Here is a 25,065-nt window from a genome sequence, read left to right on the forward strand (position 1 = left end):
TGAAGTATGGGCTATTGAATATCAAGGATCTATTTTTCTTGATTCCACCTCATGCCTCATTAATCCACCACCAGACTCACCCTGGATCTTTATTGCACTATTGCACTTTCTTTTTTTACCCCTGCTTTCTCCTTTAAAGTTTATGGAGGAAAAATAAAGAACAGGTCCCCTATAATGAGTGCTGGTGGGCCTCACCTGCAACTACCGGCACAAACTAAGCACTATGGATAATCAACAGTATATGAATGAAGTGGTATATGCATTTAGAGCACTAGCAGTCATGAGTTTAAAGCCTTGATACATGTCAGGTGATTTTAAAGTGTACAATAAATGAAAAATTCATATCTTCTAAAAAAACTATATAAACTTTCTTCCTCCTTCCACCTCATCACCTGAAACTAACACCTGTACTTAAGTTTTCAATTGAGTGAACAGTATCACAATTTTTAGCAGAGTGGCCCGGTATCAGATGGCAGCATCCAGGCCCAAAAAACAAAAATGTAAAATAAAACAATTAATTGACCTCGAGGAGTGGGGGAGCAATGGAAGACCTGTGGAGGGAAGCAATGATGGAGGGGGTGAGGGGCGAAGGAGCAACAGGGATGCATGACAGAGCTGGAATGTGGAGTGAGAAAATGGCAGCTGCTGTGTCCTCCCAAAAAAGTAAAATGAAATTAAAATATTTTTGTCGTGACTGTGAGGGGTATGAGAGCAACAGTCGGCAGGTATTTGAGGAGTATGCAGCACAGGGAGAGAGAGAGAGAGAGAGAGAGAGCAAAAAACACAACACATGTACACTCATTCAATGCATAAAGAAAAAAATAGTTCCCTAAAACTGAGCAGTAGAAACATGAAAGTCAGCCAGTTACAAGGATTGTAGTGAGGGTATGCTCCAAGGGAGGGATCAACATGAGAAGAGGAAAGCACTCCATTGAATTAGAAGCAATAAAGATATCCAAGGGTAAGCAATATGTGTACTCTAAGCCCACTATCGGTTTTTGGTATGGTTCACAAGATGCTTTTGCGTAAAGACTGCTAAAAGCTGTCTGATAGGCATGAACCTAAAAATAATGTGGATTTGTACATTGGGCTCCTCTTCACTGTGCATTATTGCAGCCCATGTACTACAAGTTCACACAGGGAGAGGGAAGCACAGGAGATGGAGTCAGGTCACAAAAAATTACCAGTAGTACCTCTTAAAACCTGCATCTGGCATAGCTTTTTAAGAATATGATTGTGAAGGATTGTGATTTCCAAAAAGTAGTAAATCAATACCAGTTCGTAGGTGTACTTTTACAGATGCAAATGTACTACTTTCATGTGAACTGGGCAAAACATATCTTTCATTTTGCCTCTGTGGACACTTCAGCACTCACCAACTACAGACCGATTTCCTGCTACCATTCGCGGCCAAGGTCTTAGAGTAAATCATCAACAGACACTGCACTGAGGGCCATGTGTACAAAGAAGTGGCGTAGTGAGGCGTTAGCCTTCATGGTTTAACGCCTCACTCCGCCACTTCAGAAACACAAGGTTGCACAATATTTACAAGAATATACTGCAGACGTGCATTTCCCCCTGCATTGGTGCTAAGTTTAGCAGCTTAGCGCAAATGCAGGCACCCTTGCATCATAGTGCAAGGGTGTCTGCGTGAAGGGAAGATTGTTTATGTGTAGGAAGGTGTCCCTTCATAAATGTCGTTTTGTCACTTCTATGTGTGCTGCTTAATACAGCACACAAGGAAGTTAAAAAACATTTTTTTTTCAAATGATTGTTTATGTGCAGGAAGGGACACCTTCCTACGCATAAACAATCCAGGGTGTTTTGCTTTTTCCGTTTTTGCTGCAGTAGGCAGCACACATGGAAAAAGCAAAAACAAGGAGAAGTAAAGCATTTCTCCTTGTTTCGCCAAGTTCAGACCATGGGGTATGTGTACAAGCCCCCATCGCCATGGGAACGCCACTTTTTAGGATGTTCCTGTGGTGATAGGGGTTTCTTCTTATTTACAAGGCAGCGTTAAGCTACTTAATGAGTCTTAACGCTGCCTTGTAAATGAGGCCCCCTTTCACACTATGCTTAGCATGAAAGGGGAGGGCAATGGGTGTTGCTGTGGGCGTTCCACTTCAACACCCATTGATTCTGACGCTGTGTCCTATTTACAAAGGAGGCATAAATAGGATGCAGCACCAGAATTAAGACCAGGGAAATCCCGGTCTCACCCAAGCGCAACCACGAGAAAGGTTACATTTCTCCTCGTTTTTGCTGTTTTCATGTGTGCTGCGTTAAGCGCCACTCATTGAAGTTACAAAGCGGCATTTAAAGATTGTTTATGTGCAGGAAGGAGGCCCTTCCTGCACATAAAAAATCATACCGTGAACGCAGACACCCTTGCACTATGGTGCAAGGGTGCCTCTGTTGGCGCTAGTCTGCTAAACTTAGCACCAGCACAGGGGGAAATACAAAGCTGCACCATAGTCTAGTAAATATGGTGCAGCCCTGCGTTTCAGAAGTGGAGGAGTGTGCCATTAAGCCATGGAAGCTACCGACACGCTCCGCCACTTCTTTGTACATATGCCCCCAGGTTTTCCCTGGTCTTAATTTTGGCGCTGCTTCCTATTTAGGCCACTCTTGTAAATAGGGGGTGGTAGAAATGGGGGTCTGTATTGGCAGAGGTGGGTACATTTGTCCAAGTCGGGGCCCTTCTTCCTAGTCATGGTAAGCGGGATACACTTCTAAAATAACCCCTGCTCACCCCCTTGGTAGCTTGGCACGAGCAGACAAGCTCATCTCAGAGGCAGTGTGTAAAGCATTTGCGAACACATACAGTGAAAACACTACAAATGGACACCACAACAGTTTAGAAAAATAAGTAATTTTTATCTAAACCAAAACAAGATCAAACGACAAAAATCCCCAATACAGCTATCAAGATATCCTTAAAAATAGGTTATTCACTCAAATAAAGTTTGTAGCAGCAGATAATTCTACCTGCAGTTATTATGACGTCATTACAGATGAAAAATCCCAAAGTATGGCACCGACTGCAAAGTGCGGGGCATCTGGCATGGAGTAAAGCAGACCCCCAAAGAACAGTACCTTTGAAACGATGAAAGCAAAGACGGTGCAGAGCGTCGGGGAAGTGATGCTTCGTTGGCGCTGGGCGGCGTCAGTTCCTTATGACCCCAGGGGAGGTGAAGCCTCGGTTCATTACTGTGATGCAGGGAAGGTGAGACGTAGGTATCATATGATGGTGCGGTGTAGATGGATTCGGGAGTCACCCATGTTGAGTATCTGCACTGCGTTAATGAAGCACCAACGTCGGTGAAGTCAGGGCTACGGTGCGAGTCGGGACGGTGCCTTGTGGGCATCACGAGCGGTGTCCTCGGCTCTGTTGACAGGAGCAATGAAGTTGTTGTGTCCCTGAGACTTCAAAACAGGAGGCAAGCTCTATTTCAAGCCCTTGGAGATCTTCCTCAAGCAGGGATCACAGCAAACAGCAAATACATTCTACTTCCCTTGGCAGCAAGTAGCCACTGCAGGTCAACCCCAGACAGCAAAACAGCACAGGGGCAATATTCCTCCCCAGCTTCTCTGGCTCTTCTCCTTGGCAAATATGCTTCTTGATTCCCAGAAGTTATCTAAAATTCTGGGGTCTGGGCCCCAATATTTATACTACAAAATCCGTTGTTCTCTGGCAGCAGAGAAGCCCTGTGCTCAGTCAAAACCAGTTCTGTCCTCGCAGGAGGTGGAGACAGGATTGTGGAAGGCAGACCAGGCCCATTGAGGTGAAAGGAAATATCCTCCCCCTACTCTAAATGCAGGCCAGGTCTATTCAGCCCAGCACTGACTCATCAGACTCTCTAGAGCCACTTCACTTCTCAGCTCCAGCCCCTGACACTCCAAACCCTGACAGTCAATCCACATCCCAGCAGAGGCATACTGGATGACTAAGCAAGAAAATACCTACTTTCTAAAAGTGGTATTTTAAAACAAAGAATGTAAAAATCACCCTCACTAAAAGATGCATTTTTACATTCTGAGTTCAGGCATACTAAACGTTATTTTCCTACCTTGTTCCCAGGGGTAGTTAGGCTTATAATATGTCATAAGCAAACTTCCCATTCAACCCTATGGGAACAGGTAGCCTTGCAATAGTGAAAAACGAAATTGGCAGAATTTACTATCAGGACATGCCACACACACCAGGGCATGTGCTACCTTTCACATACACTGCAACCTGCCACCTTAGGGGTGACTAACATGTAATAAAAGGGAAGGTTAAGTCCTGGCAAGTGGGTGCACTTGTCAAGTCGACATGGCAGTACTAGCTGCCCACAGATACTCCAGTGGCAGATCTGAGTCACATTTACAGCCTGCTTATGTGGATGGCACAAGCAGTGCTGCAGGCCCAATAGCATAATTTTATTTACAGGCCCTGGGTACACAGTGGACTGTACTAGGGACTGACTTGTATATCAAATATGCCAATCATGGAAACCCCAATCCATAACAATAATTTAAAAAGGGAGCACTTGCACTTTGGCACTGAACAGCAGTGGCAAAGTGCCCAAAGCATCTAGACCATCAAAACGGAGTCCAACACACAGCAAAAACACAGGAGGTCAAGGCACAAAATACAGGGGAAACCCATGCCAATGATGCCAGGTATAACACGGGGCAGAATCAAAATCAATGGGTGTTGCGGAGAAACACCCACTGCAAAACCAACTGCCCACCCCTTTCAATCTAAGCATAGCGTGAAAGGGGGCCTTATTTACAAGGCAACATTAAGCCACGTTAAGGGGCTTAAAGCTGCCTTGTAAATAGGGCAAAGCCCCTATCACCACATGAACATCTGAAAAAGTGACGTTCCTGTGGAGATTGTGGTTTGTACATATTACCCAGAATACTTAAACGAGCAATATCTCTTCAACACCCTTCAATCTGGAGCAAATGTACAAAAGAGGTTGAGGCACTTTTCTACTGCACACAACCATACTGTGGGGAGACTATATGAACACTTAATAAGGTGCAATCAACCGAACGTTCAACCTCTCTCAACTTTCAAGTCCAGGTCCTCCCTGGACTGGAAACAAGCATCCTAGGACTGGTTTCGGGGTTTCACCCCTCTTCAGCCAGGATAGCTTGATTCCAGTGGAATGGAGAGCACGGGACCCACGTCTGGGCATACCCTTCCCACTCGGGTGACAAATGCAAAAACAACAGTTGATGGACAGAATGAAGAACAATGTCATACATTCACCCCAGTACGGAGATCTGGGCCTAAATCTATCGTTTTTTTGCTCACCATTCTGTTCCAGTTTGAACCCAGCCATAGGCAAATCAGTCTTGACCCTGTGCCTCATTGGAAAAGTCCAGCCCGAACTGCCAAGCCAGGTCCTCCCTGGACTCGAAACAAGCATCCTAGGACCGGTTTTGGGGTTTCACCCCTGTCCAGCCAGGATAGCTTGATTCCAGTGGCATTGAGAGCACGGGACCCACGTCTGGGCATACCCTTCCCACTCGGGGTGACAAATGCAAAAACAAAAGTTGATGGACAGAATGCAGAACAATGTCATACATTCACCCCAGTACAGAGATCTGTGCCTAAATCCATCGTTTTTTTGCTCACCATGCCGTTCCAGTTTGAACCCAACCATATGCAAATCAGTCTTGACCCTGTGCGTCATGGGAACAGTCCAGCCCGAACTGCCAAGCCAGGTCCTCCCTGGACTTGAAACAAGCATTCTAGGACCGGTTTCGGGGTTTCACCCCTCTTCAGCCAGAATAGTTTGATTCCAGTGGCATGGAGAGCACAGGACCCACGTCTCGGCATACCGGCTCTGACGGCTGATTAGCTAGAAACCGGTCCCAGGATGCTTGTTTCCGGTCCAGGGAAGACATTGCTTGGCAGTTCGGGCTGGACTGTTCCCATGAGGCACAGAGTCAGACTGATTTGCGTATGGCCATGTCTGAACAGGGGTGGCGTAGTGAGCGAAAGAATGATGATGGATTAAACCCAGATCAATTGACTGGGGGTGAGTGCTTGCAATGTTCAACACTCCGTCCAGCATCCCCTTTGGTATTGCTTTGTTCGCCCTAAGTTGGCAGGGTATGCCCAGACGTGGGTCCCTTGCTCACTTTGCCACTGGATTCAAGCTAGCCTGGCTGATGACGGCTGATTCGCCAGAAACCGGTCCCAGGATGCTTGTTTCCGGTCCAGGGAAGACATTGCTTGGCAGTTCGGGCTGGACTGTTCCCATGAGGCATAGGGTCAGAATGATTTGCATATGGCCATGTCTGAACTGGGGTGGCGTAGTGAGCGAAAGAATGATGATGGATTAAACCCAGATCAGTTGACTGGGGGTGAGTGCTTGCAATGTTCAACACTCCGTCCAGCATCCCCTTTGGTATTGCTTTGTTTGCCCTAAGTTGGCAGGGTATGCCCAGACGTGGGTCCCTTGCTCACTTTGCCACTGGATTCAAGCTAGCCTGGCTGATGAAGGCTGATTCGCCAGAAACCGGTCCCTGGATGCTTGTTTCCGGTCCAGGGAAGACATGGCTTGGCAGTACGGGCTGGACTGTTCCCATGAGGCACAGGGTCAGACTGATTTGCATATGGCCATTTCTGAACTGGGGTGGCGGACTGAGCTAAAAAATGATGATGGATTAAACCCAGATCAGTTGACTGGGGTTGAGTGCTTGCAATGTTCAACACTCCGTCCAGCATCCCCTTTGGTTTTGCTTTGTTCGCCCTAAGTTGGCAGGGTATGCCCAGACGTGAGTCCCTTGCTCACTTTGCCACTGGATTCAAGCTAGCCTGGCTGATGAAGGCTGATTCGCTAGAAACCGGTCCCTGGATGCTTGTTTCCGGTCCAGGGAAGACATGGCTTGGCAGTACGGGCTGGACTGTTCCCATGAGGCACAGGGTCAGACTGATTTGCATATGGCCATTTCTGAACTGGGGTGGCGGACTGAGCTAAAAAATGATGATGGATTAAACCCAGATCAGTTGACTGGGGTTGAGTGCTTGCAATGTTCAACACTCCGTCCAGCATCCCCTTTGGTTTTGCTTTGTTCGCCCTAAGTTGGCAGGGTATGCCCAGACGTGAGTCCCTTGCTCACTTTGCCACTGGATTCAAGCTAGCCTGGCTGATGACGGCTGATTAGCCAGAAACCGGTCCCAGGATGCTTGTTTCTGGTCCAGGGAAGACATGGCTTGGCAGTTCGGGCTGGACAGTTCCCATGAGGCACAGGGTCAGACTGATTTGCATATGGCCATGTCTGAACTGGGGTGGCGGAGTGAGCTAAAGAATGATGATGGATTAAACCCAGATCAGTTGACTGGGGGTGAGTGTTTGCAATTTTCAACACTCCGTCCAGCATCCCCTTTGGTTGTGCTTTGTTCATACCTATGTGTACACTAATCTTTATGAACAAGGCATAATGCCATTTACTGCAAAAGTAGATAATGGTTTGTGCTGCGCACGCCTATTGAAATCAGTTTTTTCAAGATTATGCGTTTGCTAAGATTACGTCATTTTTTCTCCAATGTTGTTCCATCGACTACAGACTAGAGTACACAGATTACACACTGGAGAAAGAGTCAACTGACTACAAGGAATTTAAAACTCCAAGCACTTTTATGGCACCAACATCGCATAAAACTCTTGATACTTTTGAAATATTGGTCAAACAAGATTTGAACAAACTTCGAAGGAATTCTTGCATCAAGACCAACATCAACAAATATGAACAACACATAATTAAAGAATTGGCGCATGACACAGCCTTAACTATTCAAACAGCTGACAAGGGCGGAGCTCTGGGAATTATGGACACCAAGTTCTATGAAATGAAATTCACCGAACATGTGAAGGATCAGTTCACATATTTGAGTCTTGAAAATAATCCAGCAAATGAGATCGCACACACGCTCACAGAGATTTTGGAGAAAGCACTGGAAATGGAGTGGATCAATGTTAACACCAAAAAATTCTTAACCACTACGCATCCAAGCTTCTCAAAACTACACATGCTACCAAAGATTCATAAAAACCTATTGGATCCCCCCTTTAGACCAATTGTGAGTGGCTGCGGGTCTATTTTCAAACCACTTGTGCGGTACATAGATGAGTTTTTGCAACCATTTGTACAAAACTGGATCATGTACATTCGAGACACAGCTCATTTCCTTCAATTAGTAAAAACAGTGAACTTGTATGTGAACAAAGCAATTTTGTGTACAATAGTTGTAACCGCATTGTACACTTCCATTCCTCTAGCAGAGGGTATGGAAGCAAAGTCTTCATATTGAAGCTATTACAATTTTGTTTGCAACACTCATATTTCAAATGGAAGGAAGAGTATTATTTACAAATGAGCGGCACTTCAATCGGGTTTTCAGGAGCCCCATCATTTGCCAATATTTTCATGGCTAAATTTGAAAATGATTTCATATTGTCTGACGCAGTATGGAACAAGAACACAATATTTTTCAAGCACTTCATTGATGATATTTTTCTAATTTGGATAGGACCAGAGGACACTTCATTACAAAAAATAGAGGAACTTAACATGAAAAATACACAGATTCAATTCACACATACTGTGAATCACAGTCAAATCGCATTTTTGGATGTAATGGTAACCAAAATTGGGGCACAATTGGAAACTGCAGTGTATCACATACCGACTGATCGCAACAATGCTCTTTTGTTTACTAGCTTTCATCCCAAAGCTTTATTACAGAACTTGCCATATTCTCAGATGATGAGAATTAAATGGATTTCTTCCACCGAACAAGCATCATCTCAAGAAGTTGAAACACAAAGACAAAGGTTTCAGGCACGTGGGTATCCTCTCACCACAATTCAAACAGCAGAATCAAGGACTGCGGGCCTTTCCAGGGACGAACGTTTACAATCTAAACCCAAGAAAAAACAAGAAAGAATGGTTTTGTTTCAAAGTTTTCCACCGAATCCGACCAGATAAAGAAAATTCTCAACACTCGTTGGGAACTCTTACAGCATGAAGAAGATTTTAAAGGACTTTTCAGCAGCAAACCTTTGTTTGCTTACACACGGAGCAAAAATGTAAAAGAGTTGGTCACAGTAACATCCCAAACTAATACTCGGCAGGCAGTTACCCCAGGAATGAAAAAGTGCATGAACTGCACACATTGCAATAATGATATCGTAGGTTACACAATCCTACATCCCCAAACAGGCAAATGTGTCAAGTTGAGGGATCAATCAGATTGCAACTCGGCATATGTGATTTATAGCATCAAATGCCCATGTGGCAAGCTATATATAGGAAACACCAAAAGAAAAGTCAAGGTACGCATCACAGAGCACAATAGTCGTATCAAAAATAAGGCAACTACATCGAGTCTAGCCACCCATTGGGTTGAACAAAACCATATTATCCCTCAACTCAGATTCCAAATATTAGAAAAAATCAAGCCAAATGGCTTTCTCAGCGTGAAATCTGGTGGATATAATTCTTGGATACAATGATGCTGAGGGGATTAAATGACAAAATTGACATGGGGTGCTTTCTATAGGTTACATGATCTGTTAGAGTTCATCAACACACAAATAAATTTTTTGTATTGAGTTAACGTGAAGCTAATGTATTGCTTAGAGATTCTTTTTCCCATTTAATGTATGCAACCTAACTGTATGGTTCAATTTTCAACATTTTATTGTGGTCTATATTGTACTTTGTATTGATTACAGGCATCAAGGTACGTACAGATGGACTAACACTGTACACTTCACTTTGTTACTGCTTATTTCATATAGGCTACTTTATTCTATTTAGTCTTTATTTCTACATTCACCGTGCACAGTATCATCACTCCTTGGTTGGAATTGTCGTGAACACTATTTTTAAGGGAGACTGCAGTTGACATTTTTGCTTCACATCGATATTTCAAGATGGCCGCTGTTTTCGTTTTTATGGCAAATGGATAGTCCCTCGTTTATTTTCATGGCTCTGACGCAAGTTTATCAACCGACAGGGAAGGAGAACGTGCAACTGTTTGGCGTTCTAGTGATAAATAGAGTGATTCGCACGGGAGTTTCACGACAATCCAGGTAATAGTGGAGACGCGTTGTGTTGATCGGCGTTCTTAGCGGGACATTTTTGATTTCACTATTGGATTGACTTCTGGTTTACGGTTCACAGGCAGCGTTTGTGAATGGGAGCATGAAGGCAGTGGGCTGCGCAGCACATGCACAGTGAAGTGGCCATTTCGAAGGGGGTCGTTTTCCAAGCAGTTTTTGCCGCAATCTCAAGGTAACATAGCGTTCTTTTCGCAAACACTATGTTTAGTCTTAAATGTATAGTTTCACAGCTAGAATGGTACTCTCTCCACTTTGTTTGCATTAGGTTGTTTACCTTCCCATTGAGAGACGTCAGGTGTCGCTTTGCATAAGTGAGGACTCATACGATAAATTTCTATGTGCCTGTTTCATCGCTTGGAGAATTGTTTTATTCCGTTGTTGGTACGTGTAGATTTGGCATTTCATGTTACATTCAGTATCCAGATGGTTCATTGAGAAGTTTTTCATTCGTTATTTCAGCTACCGATTTGAGTCAGGACTTGCGGCGTTGAGGCATTTTAAACTACAGAGGTCTCAGCTGGTGTTTCCAGTGCCAGGTAAGGTCTCAGCAAGCTGATATATCAAAGAGTCCATATTTGCACACTCAGTTTTCAACATTTTTTCTTTTTTTGGTTCTCAGCAGAATTTCCTATTACACACAGTAATTTATGTTACTGCGGATCGTTTGTTGGTTATTAAGCATTGTTGGTAAGTTGCGTATTTTCACGTGAGTGGATTCCCACACACGCACAGGGTGTCTAACGAGTATCACTGGTTGAGGTGCAGCATGTACAGGTTTGGACGTACCGCTTAGGTTTTTTCAACCAGATTTCTGCTTATTTCGTATAGAGTTTTATGTGACTTTTTCCACCATTGCAGAGCTTGTACAAGAAATGTTTATGTTTTTATTTCTACAGTTTACCTGAAGAAGGGATCGGGCATCCCAAAATGTATTGGGACAAACAACAAAGTAATCACACATTTGTTGTATTTTGAATATATGTATTCGTTGTGGGAAATCACATTTATACAATAGTTTAAAATTAGTTTCATGAACACAATTGATTTTTTGTAAAGAATCTTTGTATTATATTTCTTTCAAGCAATTGACGATGAATTAAAATCGTGCATTTGAATGTTCAAAAGTTTGTGGTTATAAAATGAGCAAACGACAGTTTGCACCATGCAGTGCGGGTAGGGTCAAGTGATCAGTCGCACTTGAAATATTTGTATTTACTGCAAAAGACCATGTACCACACATTTCATTTTGAACATATGAGGACTGTGCTGTGTGGGCGTTTCACCTGTACTAGGAATTCAGTGACTCTAAAAAATCAGACCACATAAACAGCACAAGCTGTGATAAGTGTTGAAATCTGTGCCATCCAATGACATCGCCAGTACATGATTGAGAAGTGCAAGGTAATGTGTCCTGATGTCTTTTAATACCTTCAACACCCGCCAACATTCTCAGTTACAGTAGGAGGACTGATTAGATGGATTTCATATTACTGGCGCCTGTGTTACATCGCTGCTTCCTGCGCTGTAAAAGTACCCCTGCTTTTCCAGTCAATAGCGTAATTCAGCAGCTGAAGGTCAGAGTGTGCACGCAGCAGCCATCCACAGTGCGGTGGTTGTTGATCGGAAGAAAACAAATCCCACAAGAGAGATGGACATCCCAGACAGAGACCAAGAAGTCAAATGCAAAGGTCACCTTGAGAAAATGTGTTTGCTTTAATAAAAGGAAACCTCTGGAGCAGACTTTATGACAAGTGGAGGAAATATCTGCTAGGCTGCAAGGGCTGAAAAACTGCTTCCATGAGGAAATAAAAGCAGGAGACGCCGGTATAGATTTTTGACCACAACATGTATTTAGAAGCAGTAATGATCTCACAATTTGATCTGTTTTTGCGTGGGGTGTACATTTTTGTAAGAACATTGCTACGATGACGCACATTTTGCAGCTTGATTGTGTCAAGACATGCTGGGCCCCCTCACCATATTTTACAAGGTCCCATCATGTTGCATTATGCCACTGAGTCTGTGGGGCATATTAACAAGGGCATTGCACCACGAGAACTTCACATTTTTCGACATTCCAGTGCCACAATGCCTGCTCCATATTTACAAAGTGGCGTTAAGCCACTTTATAGGTTTAACGCTGCTTTGTAAATATCGTCCCCTTTCATGCAGGAATCTGAGTTAAAGGGGCGTGAAATGGGTGTTGCTATAGGCATTCCACCGCAGCACACATTGCTATTTGACTCTGCCCTAGATTTACAAGGTTTTGCAAATCTAAGGCAGCCCCAAAAATTAACGCCACTGAGAGGCAGGCATTAGATTGGCATAACAAGGAGCAGTACTTTTATTTCTGCTTGTTTTTGCTCTTTCTATGTGTGCTGCAAGGCACTATGCTAAAGCGAACAATGGTCCCATACAAGTTAGATAAGTACAATATCACAATTTAGTAATCAAAAATTGGAATTACAAGTAGTATCAATGCAAGGTGCGGTTTTAATTCAAAATTGAGTGCAGCGCAAGGATAATATACAAGCGGGTGAGTGAGCAGAACGTGACAGGGTAAAGGGAAATCAACTGAGGTAAAGGGATCTCATCAGGACTAAGCAGTAAAACAAGTGCATCGAGGTGCTCATATTACAGGCAATACTCGTTCTCCTGACCGCGGCTGGTACACCTTGGGTTTCCGGCTCGAGGCGGCCTCCGACTATCAACATGGTGCCGTATCTGGTCTGTATTCGCAATTTTGTTTTGTTTTTCTGTGATTGTTCCCAGCTGTCTCATGCAGAAATAAAGACTTTTCTGGCTACCCTCCTTACCACTGCCCATCTTCAATCGAGGTTACATAGGCCCTTGACGCCTACCCTACTAGCATCTTCCCAGGCACTTGTTTTACTGCTTAGTCCTGATGAGATCCCTTTACCTCAGTTGGGATTGAAACGTCATCGACACCTACATCTTCAACTCTATACTCTATTTGTATCTGACTGTGGAGTATGAGATGTAATTTTGATTGTGGCTTTCTGCTTATCGACATTCTCACAAATTGAAAAGTCACTTTTTAAAGTCACTTGCCTGGGGTAAGGAAATTGGCTGATGTCCCTTTACCCTGTCACGTTCTGCTCTCTCACCCCCTTGTATATTAGCCTTTCCTGCACTCAATTTTGAATTAAAACCGTACCTTGCATTGATACTACTTGTAATTCCAATTTTTGATTACTAAATTGTGATATTGTACTTATCTAACCTGTACGGGACCATTGTACGCTTTAGCATACGTCCACCCTTGGTCCCGTCAGACTTTTAGGGTCTCCTTGTCTGTTCTTGAATGCAAGGCACTATGGCACAAGGGTGCTGTGTTGCGCAATGCAGCATTTTTAGCACCAGCACAAGGGAAAACACTTGGGTGCACCTTATTCTTGTAAATATGGTACATCCCTGAGTATTTTAAATGACACAGCCGGCACTGCTTAATTGCGTGCAGAACCACGCTGCGCCATTTCCTTGTAAATATCCCCTATGCAGCTTATTTACAAGCCCATTGAACCTCCGGTGCGTCACTTTGTTTGACGCACTGGCAGCGCAGTATGCCTGTCCATATTTACAAGGTCATGCAAAACCACCCTGCGTGGCTTTTCATGACCTTCAAAATATGGCCTCCTTTCACGCATTACGCTGCGTAATCGGGGCGTTCCATGGGTGTTGCTTTGGGTGTTCCGACGCAATATCCATAGAACCTAACTCATTCCAAGATTTACAAGATTTTGTAAACCTGGGAATGCGTCAGATTCCTACTCTGTTTCTCCTTGTTTTTCCTTTTTCTATATGTGCTGCATTCTGCAGTACACATAGAAAGATGCACACACTTCTTGTGATTGTTTTTGCACAAAAACACTCACCTCTACAATGCAGACACCCTTGCACCATGGCGCTAGGGTGCCTACATTGGCGCTGGTCACCAATTGTGCGCCAGCGCAGGGGAAAAGGGAAGGAATGCGCCATATGAGCATTCCCGCCCTTTTTTTGATGCACGGCAGTGTAGAAGGACGGCTTGCTGCACTGCTGTGTGGCAAAATATTGTAAATGAGGTCCTATTTGTGCATGTATCATATAGTGACATGAAACTCACCATTTCCTCCTTCTCTAAGGAGCTTACTGTACAAAACAGCTAAACGCTCTGGAGGACAAGGGATGTAAATAATACTCCAGTCAGGATGTGAACACGCAAAAATCAGCATGTTTTCAATGCGAAAAGAAAAATGCCCGAGGCCCACGCCACAAAATAGCCGCTACTCTTGCCAACCGGACTTGAAAAGGCAGATTTTATCCTTGTGCGTCATAGGAGACCCCCAGTGGAGGGACTGCGGTTGAAAGTGCCCGCGAAGCAGGACAGCAGTGAAGGCGACACTGGCCTCACGCAAGGCTAGTACTGACTTCCACTTCCTCCACTGTGTTTTAATCTTTTTATGGTGTTCAATAATGCTGCTGTTCCAAAGTACTTCTCACATCAATTGATCAAAACGCGATGTCGGTGTAAATTGTGACAAATTAGACCATGCATAATTGCCGATATGGAAAAGCTGTTATAAAATAAGATTAGCTGCAGCAGCAGATCGATATTCGCCCTGGTATGAAAACACTCTTCAAATCAATTCATAGGAAAATAATTAGGAGATAATAAGGTCATCTGCAAAATCGAGAATTGCCTCAGTCTGAAACATGTTGAAATTGTATCTTATTTATTTCACAGTTTTGGCCATGTTTCACTTTGTACGCCTTCACAAATGTCCACACCGTGATTGCTAGAGCATATGGCCCTATATTATCCAAGTTTTGCATGGGCGTTCGCGTGATGCTACGTGATTCAAAAGAAGGCTCTTTGCTTCTAATTTTAAATGCCTGCAAGTACAAAGCTAAACTGCATTGTGATGTTCGAGGGGCTGCCCAAACTTTCATTAATGAGAGACCCCTGCATTATTCTCTATTAGATCTCTAGACTGTCCAAGTAGAATAACCATGAATATTGTTGTAGTCTCTGCAAACAGATATCTGGCTGATGGGCATCATTTAGAGACTAGGGGTGGGCGGAATTTGCGAAATTCACTTTCGCAAATTATCGCGAAAATGTTAAAAATCTCCGCAAACATGCGGAAATATCGCGAAGTTGCGGAAGTTTTTTACCCGCCCGTTCGCGGTATTTTCTGCATGGTCGCGGCTTGCCAACTTACCCTTGCGGTTGCTCGCAGGCGCGGCCATCTTGTTTTCACTTGTCTCGCGGTGCATGATCGCGAGAAGAAAGACGTGATCGCGCGACGCATGACGTTACTGCGGGCGCAAACTTTTGCGAGACAGCGCAAATGGCTACCAACAATCCAACATCTCATGGAGAACGCGACCGGATCGGGAAACTTGTCGGCGAATGCGGGGATTCAGGTGAGGCGATCGCGTGCACACGAGAATGTATTATTTTACAGCGCGAGCAAGAAACAAATTATCGCTAAGCTGCGGAACGCGGAAATTTTGACATTTTCGCGCTTTCCGCGGAACGCGAAAATGCCAAATTATCGCAATTTCCGCGAACGGAACCGAATTTTGGCCCAGGCCTATTAGAGACCGCTTTGGTTCTGCCCCTTGTTCATGTTTGTATTTCTTTATTTTCTATTTCAATTATCTGCTCTTGAATCAATCATTTCCACCCAACTTTTTGTGTTAGCTGCACCTGAAGCTTTTAGGCAAGGTCTAATGTTTTGATTGGTTGAGTGTACCCTTTCACTGCTGACATATGGGAGCTATTTTATTTTTGCAGATATCCATGGAATTTCAGCTATAGAAGATGGTGGGAATGTTTTTCCCTCACTTCCTTTATCCTTCTTCCCCATCTATCTCTGCCTCCGTATCTACCCAATCAGCATAGGTATAACTGCCTCTCTATCTTTCTCTGCCACACTCCAAGCCACATCTCTCTGTTCCTATCCTAATCTTGTGTCACAGAGCATTGCTGGCATTAGGTGTGTCTTTCTACCTCCTTCTACACCCCTGTCTCTCCTCTGCCCACTTCCAGTCGCTCTCACTGCTGCTTTTGCCAATACTTGCAGGTTTGGGGTACAAGCTGTGACAAAGCCAACATGGATGGGTGGCCATTTTGCATAATCATTTTATTTTATACTTCCACAATGGCTGTCATGCTGTGCCTGGATGCAACGTGATAACCATCTTGGAAGAATCTAAAATAAATTTTTTAGACACCTGCTAACCACAATCAACTTTGAAAATGCTTGTGTCATAATCCTTCAAGCGTTGGCAAAGCCAATACCAGCAGCAAGCACTTTCAAAGCAACAGCATTTGACATTGCCAATGCTTATTCATTTAAGAGACTGTGGGAAGTCAGGACGTTAAGGCATTAAGTGTTAAATTGAAACAAGCAACATGGCCAGACACCACCAAAATGTTGGGGAGCCTTATCAATCCAATAAAGACAATCTGGTTAGGTCTAAACACAGTTTATCTCTGCTCTTCCTTAATCTCTGTCCATTTCATGATAGCTATGGCACAAGAAACAGGAAGTAAATACCCCGAGAAGTACCTTCTAAGTTCAAACAGTACCAATAATTTCAAAGTCAATCAATCAATCAATCACTGCATTTGTAAAGCGTGCCACATACCCGAGAGGGTCTCAAGGCGCTGGAAAGGGGGGGGTGCTACTGGTCGAAGAGCCAGGTCTTGAGGAGTCTTCTGAAGGCGAGCAGGTCCTGGGTCTGTCGTAGGATGGTGGGGAGAGTGTTCCAGGTCTTGGCGGCGAGGTAGGAGAAGGATCTGCCGCCGGCTGTGGTTTTTCGGATGTGAGGGACTGTGGCGAGGGCGAGGTTGGCTGAGCGGAGGCTTTGGGTGGGGGTGTGGAAGCTGAGTCGGTTGTTGAGGTAGGTGGGTCCGGTGTTGTGCAGTGCTTTGTGTGCGTGGATCAGGAGCTTGAAGGTGATCCTTTTGTTGACGGGGAGCCAGTGCAGGCCTCTCAGGTGGAGTGTGATGTGGCTGCGGCGGGGGACGTCGAGGATGAGTCGGGCCGAGGCGTTTTGGATGCGTTGGAGTCGTCTCAGGAGCTTGTTTGTAGTTCCTGAGTAGAGGGCGTTCCTGTAGTCGAGTCTGTTGGTGATGAGGGCCTGGGTAATGGTTTTTCTTATGTTGAGGGGGATCCATTTGAAGATCCTGCGGAGCATACGGAGGGTGTTGAAGCAGGACGCGGAGACGGCGTTGACTTGAATGGTCATGGAGAGAGTGGAGTCGAGGATGACCCCCAGGTTGCGTGCGTGGTCCGTGGGTTCCGGGGCTGTGCCTAGTGACGTGGGCCACCAAGAGTCGTCCCAGGCTGATGAATGAGGACCTCTGTCTTGTCTAAGTTCAGCTTCAGTCTGCTGTCCTTCATCCAGTCGGCTACGGCCTTCATTCCTCTGTGGAGGTTAGCTTTGGCGGTGTGGGGATCTTCGGTGAGGGATATGATCAGCTGGGTGTCGTCGGCGTAGGAGATGATGTTGAGGTTGTGTTGTTGTGCGACGCGGGCGAGGGGGGCCATGTAGATATTGAACAGCGTCAGGCTGAGGGCGGATCCCTGTGGGACGCCGCAGATGATCTCGGTGGTTTTGGAGCGGAAGGGTGGGAGGCAGACGCTCTGGGTTCTGCCAAAGAGGAAGGATGTGGTCCAGGCCAGGGCCTTCTCTTGGATACCGGCGTCATGGAGGCGTGCTGGTAGGGTGCGGTGGCAGACCATGTCAAAGGCTGCTGATAGGTCCAGGAGGATGAGGGCGGCTGTTTCTCCTTTGTCCATCAGGGTCCGGATGTCGTCAGTGGCAGCGATGAGGGCGGGGTCGGTGCTGTGGTTGCTGCGAAAACCGGATTGGGAAGGGTCCAGGATGTTGTTAACTTCGAGGTAGCGGTTCAGCTGTTCGTTGACAATCTTCTCGGTCACTTTTGCCGTAAAAGGGAGCAGGGAGATGGGCCGGAAGTTCTTGAGGTCCTTGGGGTCCGCCTTGGGCTTCTTCAGAAGGGCGTTGATCTCGGCGTGCTTCCAGCTTTCTGGGAAGGTTGCTGTCTCGAAGGAACAGTTGATTGTTTTCCAGAGGTGGGGTGCGATGGTTGCGCTGGCTTTGTTGAAGATGTGGTGAGGGCAGGGGTCCAATGGGGATCCGGAGTGGATGGAGTTCATGGTTTTGATGGTGTCTTCGTCGCTGACGCTGGACCAGACGGTCAGGCGACTGGTGCTAGTGGTAGTCGCAGGGGTGGTGGACTCGGTGGTGGGTGCGGGGGGGCAGAGTTGAAGCTGTTGTGGATGTCGGTGATCTTGCGGTGGAAGAAGGTGGCCAGGGAGTCGCCCAGGTCTTGAGATGGCGGGATGTCGTTGGTGTTGGAGCTGGGGTTGGAGAGTTCTTTCACGATACTGAAGAGCTCTTTGGTGTTGGGTACGTAGTTGTCTAGGTGGTCCTTGAAGGCGGTCTTCTTGGCGGTCCTGATGAGTTGGTGGTGTCTGCGGGTGGCGCTCTTGAGGGCTGTGTGGTTGTCTGGTGTTCGGTCGTGGAGCCATTTCTTCTCCAGCTTCCGACAGGTGTGCTTGGAGATCCGGAGGTCCTCGGTGAACCAGGCGGCTTTCTTGTTGGTGTGGTTGGTTGTAGAGGTCTTGAGAGGGGCGAGGGTGTTGGCGCAGTCGTTGATCCACTGTGTGAGGTTGGTCGCGGCGGTGTCTGGGTCGGTGGGGTCGGTGGGTGGTCTCAGGGCGAGGGCGGTAGTCAGTTGGTCCTCGGTGACCTTGCCCCAGCAGCGGCGTGGTAGCTGTTGGGTGCGGTGGTGTGTCAAGAAAACACGTACAAACCCGGAAATCCATTAGAGCGAGGAGGCCGTGAAATTTTGATCCGACTGGCTATATGTGGAACCCTCCGAATATGAGAGCATAAAGGCGCCAATTGAAAAAGCGTTGTTATACAAGCTCAGTGGCGAATTCATATATAAGGATCAATTCGAATTCCATAAAAGGAAGGACATTTTTTATCAAATTCAAATAAATACTCTAAGAAGAAGGTGATACGGTGGCTCTAACGAATATACAAACATATCATTGGGTGAAAGACCAAGATATAAACAGCTCCTGGAGAATCATAGAAGGCCTATAAAGTCTGGCCCCAGGAAATTTCATAGCAAAAAAGATTTTTAAGTGCATAAAACGTTGTTAGTCCTGAGGAAGGTGTTAAACATCAAGAAGTCACCGAAACGCTGCGTCGACTGTTTTGTAACAACTGTATTGATTAGACTGTCTTTTAACAATTGCATTTTTACTGTTTTTATAAACTGTATTGATCACATTAGTTTTAATGAATGTTTTTAATTACTTCATGAAACAACATTTAGATTATAACCTATAATAGGAGGGGTGATATGATATTCATCTAAACTGGAAGTGACCTAGGGCCATATGTAGGTAGGGACACATTTACCACTTCATAAATACCGAATTTTACCGATTCGGTATTTATGAAGTGGTAAATGATATGTAGGTAATTGGTCGGTAAATATTACCGATTCGGAATAATTCGGTAATTACCGAATCGGTATTTACCGATTCGGTAATGAGGCATACCTTCCCATTGATGGGAAGGTATGCCTCATTACCGAATCGGTAAATACCGATTCGGTAATGGGGGGAACACATGCAAGGGTGGCAGGGTGTCACATTGACACCCTGTTGCACCCCTGAAACGGCCATGTGTGCACATGTGGCACACATACATGCCCGAAGGGCATGTATGTCTGCCACATTGCACACTTGTAGGCGCTATAAAATGCATTTCACCGACTCCAAACATCACCCACACACTCCCCCTACATCTCATTTCTGTATTCGGAATTTACCGAATCGGTAAAATTACCGAATCGGTAATTTTACCGATTCGGTAAATTCCGAATACAGAAATTGTCCCCCTACATACCAAAAGCCAAAATACCGGGCGGTAACGGTATAATTACCGAAAATCGGCCGTTACCGACCGGTATTTGGCTTCCTACATGAGGCCCCTAGAGTGTAGATTATCATTATTAATACATTGTATTTTTTATATATATTTTTAGTCCATTGCTTACTTTGCACTTACTTATTAGGATTATGACATCTCTACAATGACTCATTAGATATTTGGTCTATGGTGAGATAATTTCCCCTTTTAAATAAAACGAGAGGGACGATTTTTCTTGAGTAAAGTCAAGAAAACAACATAATACAATTCCCAAAATAATAGAGACAAAATAATGACCCAAAATACATGTATAATGTTAAAATCTGGGATGTGGTTCAAGAGATATTAATCTTTGAAGTTTGAAGGCAACTGCACCTCAATAAAATAAAGCGCGATAGAAAAATAACAGTTCATGGTTGACCAGGACTTAAGAGCAATGTCAGGCCAATTGTGATGAATTTAAGGCCAGATACACCAAGCAGGTTATCTTGGAAAAAGTACTTACTCTGAAGTGTCAATTTTTTTCTGGTCAGCCAGAGTCCTTCAAAATCAGACACATTGCCTTTGAGCCCATGCTGGAGCTGTATGTTTTGGTACCAAAGGCTGTGAGCAGGACAAAACTATATTTTTTTGCTGCCTAAGTCACTTGGCAGCTGTGATAGGTTTATCACCTCACCCCCGTTAAAAGTTTTACATTCAGTCTTATTTAATTTTTGTTTTTCAAATGTTCCAGTATGGCAAGGCCTGAAGATGTCTCCACAAGGACAGATATCTTTTCTGAAAGGTCCTGTTGAACCTGTTTTCTTAGCAGTGAAAATCTGTTTTTCTTTCCTGCATTTTGTATCACCTCCCTAGGCAAGCCTTAGCACCTTGTCCTCGTCCTCCAGTGGTGGAAAAAATTACCAAGTCTAACTTGTCTCCAACTGCTGGGAAAGGTTTACCTTGTCACTCAGGTCCTCGTGGCAGGCTTTTAAGTACCAAACTTTTCTCCTGGCAAGCCTCCTGTAGGAAGTTGGCTCTTTATGTGGTACATCAAAAATCTGATATATCGTGTAAAGAGTCTGGGGGTTCCCTTATCAGTGGACAGGGGCTTGCTATGCAATCCCAAAGTGCTCTGTTAGGGGATAGTGTGGTCAAGCAGCCTTAAACTTAACACAGAAGAGTGTAAGACATCTGCAAATACAGACAATGATCCATAAATGACACACAGTTCTCAAGATCCACACCAATTCATAAAAATAGCAAGCATTTACATGTAGGTTTAGGCATCAGAGAAAAATTGTTCCGGTAAGTACATTTTTAAATATAAATTCTTTTCAGTTCAAAAGGTGGACAAAGTGCAATGTTATCCTATTTAAGGAAGAACAAGTTTTGTAAACAAGTACAGTACAGTGACATATGGGAACAATCTACAGGAGTTAAGGTGAGTAGTGGGCAAGTTCCAAGGCAGCACCAGCAGTACATCAACATCGGCACGGGGGCAGCTGGGTGCAAAACAGCATCAGGAGACCAATAGGTTTCTATGGATATAGGTCACTGCGGAAAGAGGCTGCAGGCTCTGGCTGGACAGCCAGTCTGGTTAAACCAACAGGTAGGTTCAAGTCCTCTTCTCCACAGCCCAGGGGCGACGGATGCAGAGGTGATCTTAGGTGTCGGATTTTCTTACCGGGAGCAGTTGCAGTTGAGGGGGCCTGTGTGCAGAGGCTGCAGGCAGCGTGGGGCAGTCCACGAGGTGAGAAACCATGATGGACTCGAGGTCTGTGGAAGCTCGTTGACACCATTGTCCCACTTCGACTCGGACAGTGGGGCGATGGGTGGAGAGGTTGCTTCAGGCGTTGGGTTTTGGCAGCTCTGGAGGCCTCGTAGTCTTTGCTTTAGAGTTCCTGCAGGGTGCAGGAGAATTGATACGTTGTTCAAAGGAGGTCTAGGATCTTTATCAAAGGCAGGCACTCCTCCCAGGTTTCTGGAGTCAACAGCTGCAGGACGAGTCGACTTTGGTGCAGGTTTTGATGAGGGATGCAGACAGGCTAGCGGGGAAAGTACCAGGTCAGCGGTTTCTTATCTCCTCTCTGATTTTGTGGCTCTTCGGTATCGTCACTCTACTTAGGTCATCAGGATCTACTTCTCTGGCACCAGGGACTCCCCTAAATACTGAATTTATAGGCATTAGGGGAGCATAGGGTAGTAGCCAATGGGCTACTGACCCTTGGGGTCACTACGCCCCCTATATGATCACTTCCTGTGGGAAGTGGACATTAACCTGTCCCAGAAATCCTAAGTATGCCATCACAATGATGGCTTCTTCTGAAAAATCGTGTCTACAAAAGTGTAGCCCACTTTAGGGGTGGTAATAGCCTGGAGGTGGCACGCCTACCAGACTAGCTAATTTTCTCACCTCTCTAGGTGCCAAGGGGGTCCTGGACAAAGGGGGTGGCATCCTCTCCTGTGAGGGGAGCCAAATTCGCATGCCAAGGATGGCAGCTCTTTGAAGCTTGCCGGCTGAAGAAGGTTAATCAGCACCTCCTGAGAGCAGACGCTCTCACCATAGGAGATCTGAACAGTGTCTCAGGTGGCAGGCTGGCAGAAACCAGTCAGGGAGCACATCAGAGTCTGGTAGGTTTTCAGGGGGCACCTCTAAGGAGCCCTCTGGGTGCATGTATTGGAAAATCCATCACTGTAATCAGTGTGGGTTTACCAATGAGATGTTTGATACCAAAAATCCATATTTTCAGTGAAGCCATCATAAAGCTGGGGAACTAATTTTCACCAGTGTCCAGCACATGTTTTAAAATGGCTTCCCTGCCCACTTACAATGGCAAAAATAGGACTGATGAGGAAAGGGGCATATCTGTTCATGCAGGTATGCCTTCACATGTAATATTCAGCAGCTTAGGGCTGTCAGGCCTGCTGTAGGGGTGACTTACAAATATGACATTCAGACCCCTAAACCTGTAAAAATTAGCTAAGCCATAAATGGTGTGTACAGATTTTCTAAAAATTTATGTGTAAGTGTAAATAAGTATATATATGTATGTATATATATATATATATATATATATTCACTGAAAAAACCCTAGGTTTCTGGGGCGTTATAGTTAACTGGACTTTTCACTCGTACAAAACTATTGAAATTCCCCCGTTATAGTTAGTTCAGCTAACTATAACTCGCGCGCCCGCAATGCACTGCTGATGACGTCACGTATTACATCACTCATGACATGGTCAGTGACATCACTCATGACATCACTCATGACATCTCAAATGACATCACTGATGACATCACTGATGACATCACTGATGACATCATCCTTGTGATAGAGTGGCAGACCTCCTCTCCCCCTAATATAACATTTGATACACACATTCAAAAATAGAAACTAAAATTTTCAAAACAATGGACATACTAATACCAGTTACAACAACCTATTCAGAAAGCAAACCTTTGGTTTTTTCAGTGAATTTCAAAGGTTTTTTAAATGCTAATTTCTAACTATGCCTACAGAGATAGGACATGTGATGAAAGAAGAAATAACGCACAGGAAGAAAAAAAAGAAATGCAGAAAGAGGCAACAGAAGTCCTCAAAGACGAAGAAAAGTGCAGGAAGAAGGATAACGTGCAGAAAGAACAAACAGAAGAGCAGAAAGAAGCCTTGTTGCAAAATCATCCTGTACCCTCAACTTTTTCAGATGGATACTGGTGGTAACTGAGTCTGACTAACCAGTCCTAGAGCCACTGCTATGTTGAAAGACACTCAGAATACAGTGAAAACACCTACATACATTAGGGAACACTATGCGTTGGGGTCCCCCTGTGATTAGCATGACCTCCTCTGTAAGCCCCTAGTATATAATAGGGCAGGGGATTAAAACTAACTCTTAAAACATGCCACAGGGCGTGCCTGCACACGTCACCTCAGGCCCCGTCCCCTCCCTTCCCCACTGTGTAAACACGCCCTGTGGCTGTTTTAAGTTGGGAGATTAAGTCCCCTTGAATCCTGAGGGTCCCTAGGGTCCAACTAGACCACTAGGTAACTCCAGTAAGCGCCACAGAGCTGCGTTGCATAGAGGTGTAAAAAGGGGCGTGGCCTCAGAACACCTGTCTGCAACGCAGCTCCCTGGCGCATACTTGAGATACCTGTTGGGCTAGTTGGCCCTCAGGGACCCTCGGTATTGAAGGGGAATTAATTCCCCAACCTACAACTGGCCGGGGGGCGCGTTTGCAGAGTGCTGCAAGGAGGGGGGCGTGGCCTCCGGCGCGATGCCGGTCTTTTATTTATTTTATTTTTTTAAGAAGGAGGGCTGTGTGGCCCCCCTTCTTTTTCTAATTTATTGGCCCTGGGGACCCCATCCCCCAGGGCCTGCACCCTAATTTATTTTGTTGAAAAAAATGTATTTGGCCCTCCCTAGGCCTTAATCAGCCCTGGGACCCCAACCCCTGGGTCATGGCCTTTTTAAAAAAAAAAAATTCTTCAGGAGGGGGGCTGCGTTGCGTGATATTCATTAAAAGGTGACTATGCATACAATGAATCCATGTGGAATGTATTTACGCCTCTAGTGAAGCTCTAACATGTCTGACGCCCTACCGTGCCTAATCCCGGCGCCCCTGCCGGTGGGTACTCTCCAAGTAGACACCCTTGTCGTTTATTTATACAAACATGGGTAGCTATTGACGGGCACATTTAATACACACGCACACCAAGCCATTCAAAGGGGATTCGACAGAAATTCGACCAAACTATGCAAGAAACCCCACTCACGGTTAAGAAAACACACATCCACCGCTGGATGTGTAATACTTTTTATTTTACTCTCTGGAAAGGAGACGAACCTCACTTGAGAGTCACAGCGTGCTCCTGACTGAGCCCAATGCTGTGTTACACCCACCAGTGCCCGCCGAGTGCCACACACCTCTGTGTTGTATTCCACCAGCTAGTTCGTATGC

At 45.2% G+C, this 25,065-nt stretch overlaps 1 long non-coding RNA gene across 1 annotated transcript in view; it reads left to right on the forward strand.

Annotated features, from left to right (window-relative positions):
• The first annotated feature begins 10,027 nt into the window (after positions 1 to 10,027).
• The window catches only part of LOC146805614 (uncharacterized), a 30,291-nt gene continuing 15,253 nt past the window's right edge, over positions 10,028 to 25,065 (forward strand). The window contains exons 1-4 of the long non-coding RNA XR_014967863.1: positions 10,028 to 10,103; positions 10,195 to 10,305; positions 10,399 to 10,514; positions 10,593 to 10,669. This is a non-coding gene — a long non-coding RNA (uncharacterized LOC146805614). The remainder of the gene's footprint in view (positions 10,104 to 10,194; positions 10,306 to 10,398; positions 10,515 to 10,592; positions 10,670 to 25,065) is intronic.

The sequence above is a fragment of the Triturus cristatus genome, chromosome 8 (assembly GCF_964204655.1).
Source record: "Triturus cristatus chromosome 8, aTriCri1.1, whole genome shotgun sequence".
Taxonomy (NCBI): domain Eukaryota; kingdom Metazoa; phylum Chordata; class Amphibia; order Caudata; family Salamandridae; genus Triturus; species Triturus cristatus.